Genomic DNA, 10,267 nt, shown 5'->3' with positions numbered 1-10,267 from the left:
TCTATAGGTTATCTTTAGGAACATACAACTGAAATAGATCCGAGAACTACTACTTAGAGTAGTCAATTCGCCTATTTAGTGAGTCTCTGTTTTCTGACACGACACATAATAATCAGCGACGATTCGGTGTGCTGACACTGGGTCTGCCCAGTTAAATGACATTAAAACAATTATTTATTATCCATATCAGTATAAAAATATATGCTTTATATACTTTAGAAAACAGTTCTTGAGAAAAGTCAGATTGGCCTCATTTTGGGGAAGTTGAAATGTGAAAATGTTTTAGGGTAAGTCACAGACGGTCATTACTGAAAAGGGGGGTGTTCAAGGAGTGCTGTATCAAAGCATATTAAACAGTCCCTCCAGGATTTCGTGGGACTTTTTCCTGATTTTTGCGGCCTAAAATGACTGATTTTGCAGCAGCTTTTCTCAAAATTTGCTGTGATATTTGTGCCATTTCTTATTGTTTTGCAGTTAAAATATACCATGGACAACATTCTTCTAACATTGTTATAACTTTTCTGACTTCGAGAACCATCGTAGGGCTCCAGACTAACATTTGAGGACAGTGCCATTAAGTTCTACAGAACGTGGAACCAGCACCTAACAGTAGTGATGTATGTCTTGAGACCGGTCTCGAGACCACTTTTACGTGGTCTCGGTCTTGTCACGGCCTTGACGGTCTTTGGTCTTGGTCTTGTCTTGGTCTCGGACCTCTCGGTCTTGTCAAGTCTCGCTGTCTTAGACCGTCATAGTGGTCGGGGATTTAGCAGTACTACGCGCCAGTGATGCGCGGGTTGATCCAAAATGAGCGGGTGCCCGCGGTTACGAGTCATCCAAAAATATTTTTAATGATATTCGGGTCGCGGTCGGTCGGGTCGTTTGAAATAAAGATGCCAATTAAACCTTTGTAATTTATATAGTTCTAGTATTTATATTCAACTAACTGTTGAATAAATGCTGACGCGGGACAAAATTCCCGATTTCCCAACACGTTGAACTGAGCAATGCCATTGTATAATTTTAATAGGTTACTTTTAAGCGCATATAGCTCAGTAATGTCAGTTTTATGTATTTTCTGAGAGGGGGTGGGATTTTTGTTGGGAAAGGGGGGAGAGCCGCACACTTCGATTAGACTGGATAAACACATGCAGCATCTTAATTAAGAAAATTAAACGAAATAAATGAATAAATCAAGCCTATATTACATAACATTAGCCTATATCAGCATTCAGAAAAAGAACAGTTTGCGCTACTAAGGGCTTTCACACTTTTCCAAAAGCCGTTTTCTCATGTTTCTTCTTTCAATACTAAATCAAAAAACGAATGGACGAATGATATACGGATTGGGTTGTTTATTTACCCGCGCATCACTGCTACACGCTCAAAAAAAAAAAAAAACTACAAGCTCTAGAATCTTTGGTATCCACGACAACACAACGTTTGATAATGCAACATTAATATTTTGCGCCCTTCAAATCAAATGCAACCAATCACATGCATGTATTTATTTATTTATTTATTTTTTTTGCGACAGCCATTGACATTGACATATGACATTGACTGTCAAACATTAGGCCTAAACCAAGTTTATAATTGTGTATCTTTAATTTGATGTTACAATTTCATCTACACATTAAGTATAATTTCAATTGGTTACATATTTCTCATTCTTTAGACAGTTGTTGGAGGAGCAAGATGGTGTTGGGGGTGTTTGATGTTTTGTCAGATGAACCAGTCAGTACCAGTAATGTCAGTCCTCAACAGTATACAAAAGTTAAGGGAGTCTCAATCATCTAATAGTGCAGTAACAGCCGTCATACAATTGCTACACATAGTTGATCTCACCCAGTCTGAAAAAACATTTACAGTGAGCTCAGTCACACACATGACATGGTCTGTCTCTGTATTGCTCTGCCTGTAGTTGAAGTAATACCGTCTAATATGTATTGAATGTAAACCCTAGTATGCTGCTGTTCATACAAGTTATTGCGTAGCTTCAACACTAGTCTGTTTTTTTTTCTCTGGTCTCGACTTGGTCTTGGTCTTGACATGGTCTGTCTTGGTCTTGGTCTTGTCTTGGTCTCGATACCTTCTGGTCTTGGTAGTGTCTTGGTCTCGGTTTAGGCGGTCTTGACTACAAGTCTACCTAACAGTAAAGCACTCACATGTACATCTTAGAGATGTCTATTTGCATATATGTGCTTGAAGTCTAGTGTGAAGTTTCCACAGTCAGTGATGATTTGGGGTGCTGTGACGTCTACTGGTGTTGGTCCATTGTGTTTTATCAAGTACAAAGTCAGTGCTGCCGTCTACCAGGAGATTTTAGAGCACTTTATGCTTCCATCTGCTGACAAGCTTTATGGAGATGCCGAATTGCTTTTCCAGCAGGACTTTAGCACCTGCCCACAGTGTCAAACCCACTTACAAGTGATTTACTGACCATGATATTACTGTGCTTGATTGGCCAGCCAACATGCCTGACCTGAACCCCGTATGGAACCTATGGGATATTTTCAAGAGAAAGATGAGAAACCGTCAATCCAATAATCCAGACGAGCTAAAGGCTCAATAGTGCCTCAGAAGAACCACAGGCCGATCGCTTCCATGCCATTCCTCACTGATGCTGGAGTTTGTGCTAAAGGAGCCCCGACCAAGTATTGAGTGCAGAAATGAACATACTTTAAAGAACTTGGAACTTTTCTGTTTTGCAAATCCTTTTTTTTTTAATTGATCTTAGGAAATATTGTAATATTTTGAGATACTGGATTTTTGACTTTCATGAGCTGTAAGCTCTAATCATCAAAATTAAAACAAAAAACCTTTGAAATGTTTGAATTTACATGTAATGAATCTAAAATATATAAAAGTTTCACTTTTTGAAAAAAGTTACAAGGAAAAATGAACTTTTTCACCACATTCTAATTTTTTTAGATGCACCTACACTGTAAAAAATCCAACTTTCGAAAAGTTCTACTAACCAATGTAAAAAAGTAGCCTGAACAAAGAATTTTTAGTAGAAGTCTGTTTAATTTTTTTAGTAGAAGTCAGTTTAATTTTTTGTGTGAGCTGAACAAAAATACTCTAAGCATGTCGCTAACAAAAGTTGTTTTGTTTACCTTACTTAGATACTCAAGTATTTGTTGTAAGTATTCACAACATATCCAAATGTTCTCCCAACTTTTCAAATTGAGTCATCTGAACAAACAATTTTACACTAAACAACATTGCACAAGTTCCCAGCATGCATTGCAGCTTGAAAACATTTTATGTTAATTATTACTAAAATATTATAATTGTTTTACATTTTACTAGCTTAATTTATGCTCCTGCTGCTGTTGTCACTGTCAGTTAGCTGTCATGTGGATTAGAGTTCATATTTTACTGATTTAAAATTTGTTGATCCTCACCATGGTTGAGAATCGTGTGCTGAGGTACTGTATATGTGCATCTCATTGCAACTTGTTAATTTCATTTGTCTATTAACATTAATGTTTGCCTTTTGTATTAAGAGACAGATGCTAGTACCCTTGCCTTATTATGCCGAAGGCTTTGAAAACATACATACATTTAAAAGAAAGAGGATTGTTAAAAAATATTAGCATTGCTAAATGCTAAAACATCTACTGTTAGTTGCTCTAACAGATCTCAGTAAACTGACTTTTATTCATTAGATGAACTAAAGTTTTTAAGTTGTCGGTTGCTTGAATTAACTTAAAAAGTTGAATGTGATAGGTTGCCTTATTTTTGTGAGTTAGGTCAACTTTTTTTTTTACAGTGTACAGTAGTGTCTCTTGTTAAGAAACAAGTGCAACGTCGCAAATGCCACTACTGCTGAAAGGTTACAAATTTGAAAGCGATACAATGCCATTATCTGGAGTTGACGAGTGAAACGATTTCATTATCATTGAATTCTTAATCATATAATCTTTATATCACTGTTAGTCCACATGAAAAGACTGAGTCTCGCTGTATTACTGTATGGTTCATCAGGCAATTGTTTGAACTGTTGGATTACCTTTGTATGGCATGCATGTTTGAAAAGTATCATTAATTACAAGTGAGGAGCAGGAAAACCCAGCAATGAATTCTCCTTTATCATATACTAAACATTGTTTACTATCAAAAAGGTTTTGTTTTACGTCCAGCTTCGCTGTTTCTTATAAAAACTCACAGAATGAATTTGCACGCAAAAGTCTGGGTCTCGGTGTATCGCTCAGGCTGTGCTGCAGTGTCTATTCTCAGGCGCGATCCCACTACTGATCAGCACGGGGGCTTTGACCTGCTCCGTCTCCGACCTGGGCCGGTTCACCCCTCCTTAGACGACCTGGTGGTCCCGAGCTCCCCCAGGAGCACCATATCGATACCGAACTTAGCGCGGACACCCGATCAACATAGTCCCCTGCAGCCCAGAAGCCCTGAGCTCAAGCGATCCGCCAGCCTCAGCCTCCCAGTAGCTTGGATTACAGGCTCCGCCACTGAACCCGGCGAGAGACGAGAGTATCAGCTGCAGCGCTGCTGTTCAAGAGTGTCTCGCTGCAGCCTGCGGTGGACATTCAACCCCGCCCACATCCAAGCGTGACGTCACAAGCCACGCCTGTGTCCAAATACGTCACATACCTATTATTTTGCAACAGGAAAAATCATCGATAAGAAGATAAGCCTAATTGTTTGCAAACCGCTAAAAATAAGTTTGCTGTGTCGGTATGTTTGTGTACATATGTAAACAACAGTTCAGCATGCTTATGTGTTTTGAACTGTACACAGGCACCTTATTACTTAAGATATCACTAACATAAATATGTGTGCGTGTTTGCTTGTTTGTGTGTGTGTGTGTGTGTGTGTTATCCAGCAAGACAGTGAAATGATGTGGTTCCTCAACCAAGATACTGTGCAAGGGTTCTGTGATCAGTGTCATTAAAATATCATGTGTGTGGGGAGAGGTAAATACATATGTGAGAGGGATAGAGTGTGTATGAGTAGGTAAGAGTGTTATGTAGCTATTATAAAAAAGGGTTTTTAAAAAAATTGCACATTCAGTTAGAGTTAATTTTATGTCATAAAAAATCAGTGCACTATATATTTATTAGTGCACTGATTCTTACAATATATAATGAATGTTGAGTTGATGTGCAATTTTTTTATAACACTCATCTCACTCACTCACAGATATGTACTCACCACACACACACACACACACGCACGCACACACACAAACACACACACACACACACACACACACACACAAACACTCACTCGCATACAGATGATAATTTTTAATGATATACACTGATCACAGTACCCTTGCACAGTAACTTGGTTGAGCAACCACATCATTTCACTATGAATTGCAGGATAACTCTGTGTTTGTGACAAATTATCTTTGTATTATTCTATATTAATGGAAAGATCACATAATGATTGTCAATCTTTGTTTGTCATGTTTTACAGCATTCTACGCATTTTTGGTCCAAGCCTGATGCAGAGCAGTTCTGGTGGGATGAGGGGTTCCTGCTGCAGTTTCAACAGTAAAGAAAGGTCTGGAGGAATGGGGGGAGCATTTCTCTAGATACTGTAGTGATTGATTTTTGTGGTTTAAAATCATAAATATTCTTGTATGCAAAATGATGAGGTAAATACTATTTAGTATGACAAATATTTAGTGGACCAACACACACGTATTCTGTATTTTTAACAGGAGTGCCAAGAGGACATAAAGTGGAAGTTTGTAACAGACATTGGCCCAGTGTTGTGCTGGATACAGAGTTACCGTGAGTTATTCTGTGGGGAGGTGAAAGGGCCTGCCTTACTCCAGATGGACAGTACAAATCAACAAAATGCCATCAAAGACTACCTGGGGTCGAATCGGATGAAGCAAGAGATGTCTTTTCATTCATCTCTCAGGACCTGAATATTGACTCCATTGTTAAAAAGGCCCAGCAGAGGTTGTACTTCCTTCACCAATCTGACCTCAGAAGACTACGGAGGGTAGTCCGGACTGCTGAGCGAATAATTGGTACAACCGTCCCCACTCTCCAAGAGCTGTACTTATCCAGAGTGAGCAAAAGGGCTGGTAAAATCACTCTGGACCCCTCACATCCAGCACACTCCCTCTTTGAACTGTTACCATCTGGTCGACGCTACAGAGCTCTGAGCACCAGAACGACCAGACACAGGAACAGTTTCTTCCCTCAGGCCATATCTACCTCATAAACAGTTAAATGTTCTCCCCACTGTGCAATAAAACATGTGCAATACCAAATTATCCATACTTATACATATGTTTTTGATATAATATATCATACATCTATCCACAGTCCCTTGAATAATTTGTATATAGCACATCTGTACAATACAATATTCTGATTGTTTGAGTATCTGGAGGAGCTGGACACATTCATATCAAATTGTCTTGCTGAACAAGGCTTGAAAGTCCATGCCATGTTTCTGTGAATAATCTAACAAGGCAAGGAATCTCTGTATGTAGCTTATGCATGTATGTGTACTACATTTCAAGAACTGTTTATCTGATCATTCAGCTGTTCATTTATGATAGTTGAAACATATCTCTTATAGAACATATATTTTGTAAAAAAATGTATTTAGTTATTTTTGTAAAATAATAAATATAAAAATACCTAATGAAGCAAGGGGTGTCTGTTTAGTCATCGTTAAATATGTGGAGGACCTGGACACATTTCATATGAAGTTTTGTTGATGAACAAGGCCTGAATATCAATGCCATGTTACTTGTATAATCTATCAAAGCAAGCAATCTCTATTTAGCATATGTATGTATGTGCAGCCTACTGCATATGGAGAACTGTCAATATCATTCATATATTAACAATTGATGATAAGTGGGACAACACATCTTTAGAAAATTAAATGGCAAATATAAATTATAACAATGTGTTGTGACTTTTACAATAACAAAATCTAATTATCCCTTTTAAATTTGATAAATCTAAAAGGTGTCTTAGGTAGTTTAAAATCGATAGTAATAAATGAGAATTTGTCTTATTACAATAAGGTTGAATAAGGTAAGGTGTAGAGGTTTTTGATTACAATTAGCCTAATTTAATCAACCAACACAAGTGTTTTACAGGCTGTTGTGATGACGAAATCAGCTCTGTACATTAGACATATTAAATATATTAGATTTAAGTTGGGCCATTTTAGCCTAGACATCCTTTAAAGAAATAAGAAAACGTGTATTAGTAAAACGAAAGGCAACATTATTTTATTTAGATCCCCGAAAAGGCGGTAAATTGCTTGGACAAAACGTTACTTCCGGGGAATCACAAGAGGTGAATGTATATGATAGGGCGTGGTTTCTGACGTAACGGGTTGACGTGGGCGTGACTGTATTGGTATGGGCGTGGCTTGTGACGGCACATTTAGATGTGGGCGGGGTTGGATGTCCACCGCAGGATGAAGCGAGCCCTACTTGGCTCAACCTGCTGCTCACTGCGACCTCTAGTGCAGATAAACACTACACTACACTCATATTAGCTACTGATTTATTGACGGCCATTCACAAGTAGCCTGGTTGTGTATTCTGACACAAGTGTATTCTGAAAAGTCTTTTTTTTTTTTAAATCACAATTTTAAATTTATGAACATGGGTATATAACAGAGACATGACAGTTTAAAATAAACACAGAAGACGCTATTTGTGTGACTGTGTGTCTCGGAAGAATAATTGATATTCATAAGCCTCATTTGTGATCTATATTTGCATCAAACATTTAATAGTTTTTATTTAGACATAATACAGTAGACAACGTATTTAAATTATATGCTACCATGGGACAGAATGGAAATATGGAGCAGAAGATTGAACACTTCTGCACATTACTCTATGTGTTGTTTTTGATAAGATGTGTGAAGTTTTGTGCTCTTATCACGTTGTTTAGGCCTTGGAGTTGTTTCCAAAAGACAGTCCAATAAACAGGCTTACGAGTACAGGCATCCTGACCTGTTAGTGGCCACCATAGACTGTATGGTTGCCACATATTTAATTCACATTGGCTATCAAAGTTGTTATAAAGCTCTCTTTGCAGAGTTGTTTTAAATTGCGAATTATATCAAGGCTCACATTTACATTAAAACAAAACAGTAAATATGGCACTAAATTGCAGTAAACACACATAAGATATTCCCTCAAAAGTGCACACAAAAGACTGAGTCTCACTGTATCGCTCAGGGTGCACTGCAGTGTCTATTCTATATATTTAAAAAAAACACTTGCCCCTTTTAGACTTGCACTCTATTCATTTAAATACTAACTGCTTGTTTTCTTAAAAAAAAAAAAAAACCTAAGACTAGGTTAAATGACTAAATGTAAATGTGTTCACAGGCGCGATCCCACTACTGATCGGCACGGAGGCTTTGACCTCCGACCTGGGCCGGTTCACCCCTTCTTAGACGACCTGGTGGTCCCTAGATCCCCCAGGAGCACCATATCGATACCGAACTTAGCGCGGACACCTGATGAATAAATATATAGCCTAGTGTATAGTGCGTCATTTGAGGCACAACTAATATTGTGATGACAAATGACTAGGATCCCAGCATGTAGGCTACCATGATGGTTAAGCTATTTTGAAACTAGCTTGTTGAAGTACAGGCATTATTAGCATAGAAATAGCAGTCAGGACTCTGAAAAACTGAGACGATTTATTTACAGGTTCGAAACTGATTTTCAATGAGTTTTGATTATTATATGTTTGTAGGCCTATAGGCCAGAGCATTATTAGAAATGTGAGTGTTTTTAAAAGAAGAGTAAACACAATTATTTCCCTCCCTAATGAAACTGTGACAGATTGAACAGAAATGTATTTGCCTTCGTCTTATGCCTTTTTATGGTATGTGATCTAGAGACATGCATCACCATGAACAGGTGAGTCTAGCGCCTAATCACGTTTTAGGCTACTCTCACACAGTCTTTTTAAAAGAATATAATTATTGCACATAAAATTACACAATTATGGTTCTATTAAGTCATATTATTACTTAAAGACACTCAGCTGCTTTTCATGCCTTTCTCTATAACAGCTAAATTATTGAGCTGTCATTAAGTAGCCAATTAGTGCTAATGTCAGGCTGGCCACACATTGGCACTCATGCTATTTATCTATCTGTCTGTCTGTCTGTCTGTCTGTCTTTCTGTCTATTGCTTTTGTCTTAAAAGTGACCTGCTTGCTTGATGATTTTGATTAATAAGCTGATAGAAGTCTTGAAGTTTCTCATAAGACATTATATTTTAGAAGTTAAAATTTTAGGGGGAAATCTGTGAAAAAAAGATACCTCAAGAAGTCTGAAAGACTTTTTGAATGGCGCAGGTTTTAATATCCAAGGTTAAATCAGAAACTTAAGCCTCATTTTCTGACTTATGTGTTGACTGTTTTATGTTTTGGGCCCAAGAGACCCCAATGATGTTTGTGGAAAAAAATAATAGCAGTAATTTCAAAATGACCATATTTTATCTTAAAATTATTTTAATAGGTCTTTCTGATCTTGTGCCCAAGTCTGTCTTTGTTGTGAAGGCATTAGTCTATTAAGTGACCTTTGAGTCATGTGTACAATTGAAACACCACCCACATTTAGCTATTTGTGCTGTCTTTAAAAAGACTAAATTGTTAAAACTTACTCATAATTGTCTGCTTTGTCCAGTTAAGCACCAACTTTTATTCACAAATATATATACACACACACATAAATTCTTTTGCAGCTTCCTCATTAGGGTGGAATACACTGGTTCTTGAGTTCTAATACTACTGGTGGTGACACACACACACACACTCCCTTTGTCAAATTGTTGAGCCCGCCCTAAAGCTCCAGCTATATAAGATGACAGAGCTGGCCTCAAAGGCACCATACGCTTCACGACAATTTGAGCATTTTATTTAGTATCTTCCCCTTTTGCGTTCATCTATCTCTGCATTCATCCACCATGTCCTTTTCCACCTTCCCCAAGACTTGCTCTGAGACCTGCTCCGAGACTTCCTCCTTCACCTTCCCCAAGACCTGCTCCGATACCTGTGTGAAGACTTGCTCTGAGACCTGCTCCGAGACTTCCTCCTTCACCTTCCCCAAGACCTGCTCCGATACCTATGTGAAGACTTGCTCTGAGACCTGCTCCGAGACTTCCTCCTTCGCCTTCCCCAAGACCTGCTCCGATACCTATATGAAGACTTGCTCTGAGACCTTCCCCAAGCCCTGCTCTGTCTCCAACCCCAAGTCCTCCTTCAGCTCTTTCTCC

This window comes from Barbus barbus (genome assembly GCF_936440315.1).
Source record: "Barbus barbus genome assembly, chromosome: 37".
Classification (NCBI taxonomy): domain Eukaryota; kingdom Metazoa; phylum Chordata; class Actinopteri; order Cypriniformes; family Cyprinidae; genus Barbus; species Barbus barbus.
This window is presented reverse-complemented; position numbering follows the sequence as displayed.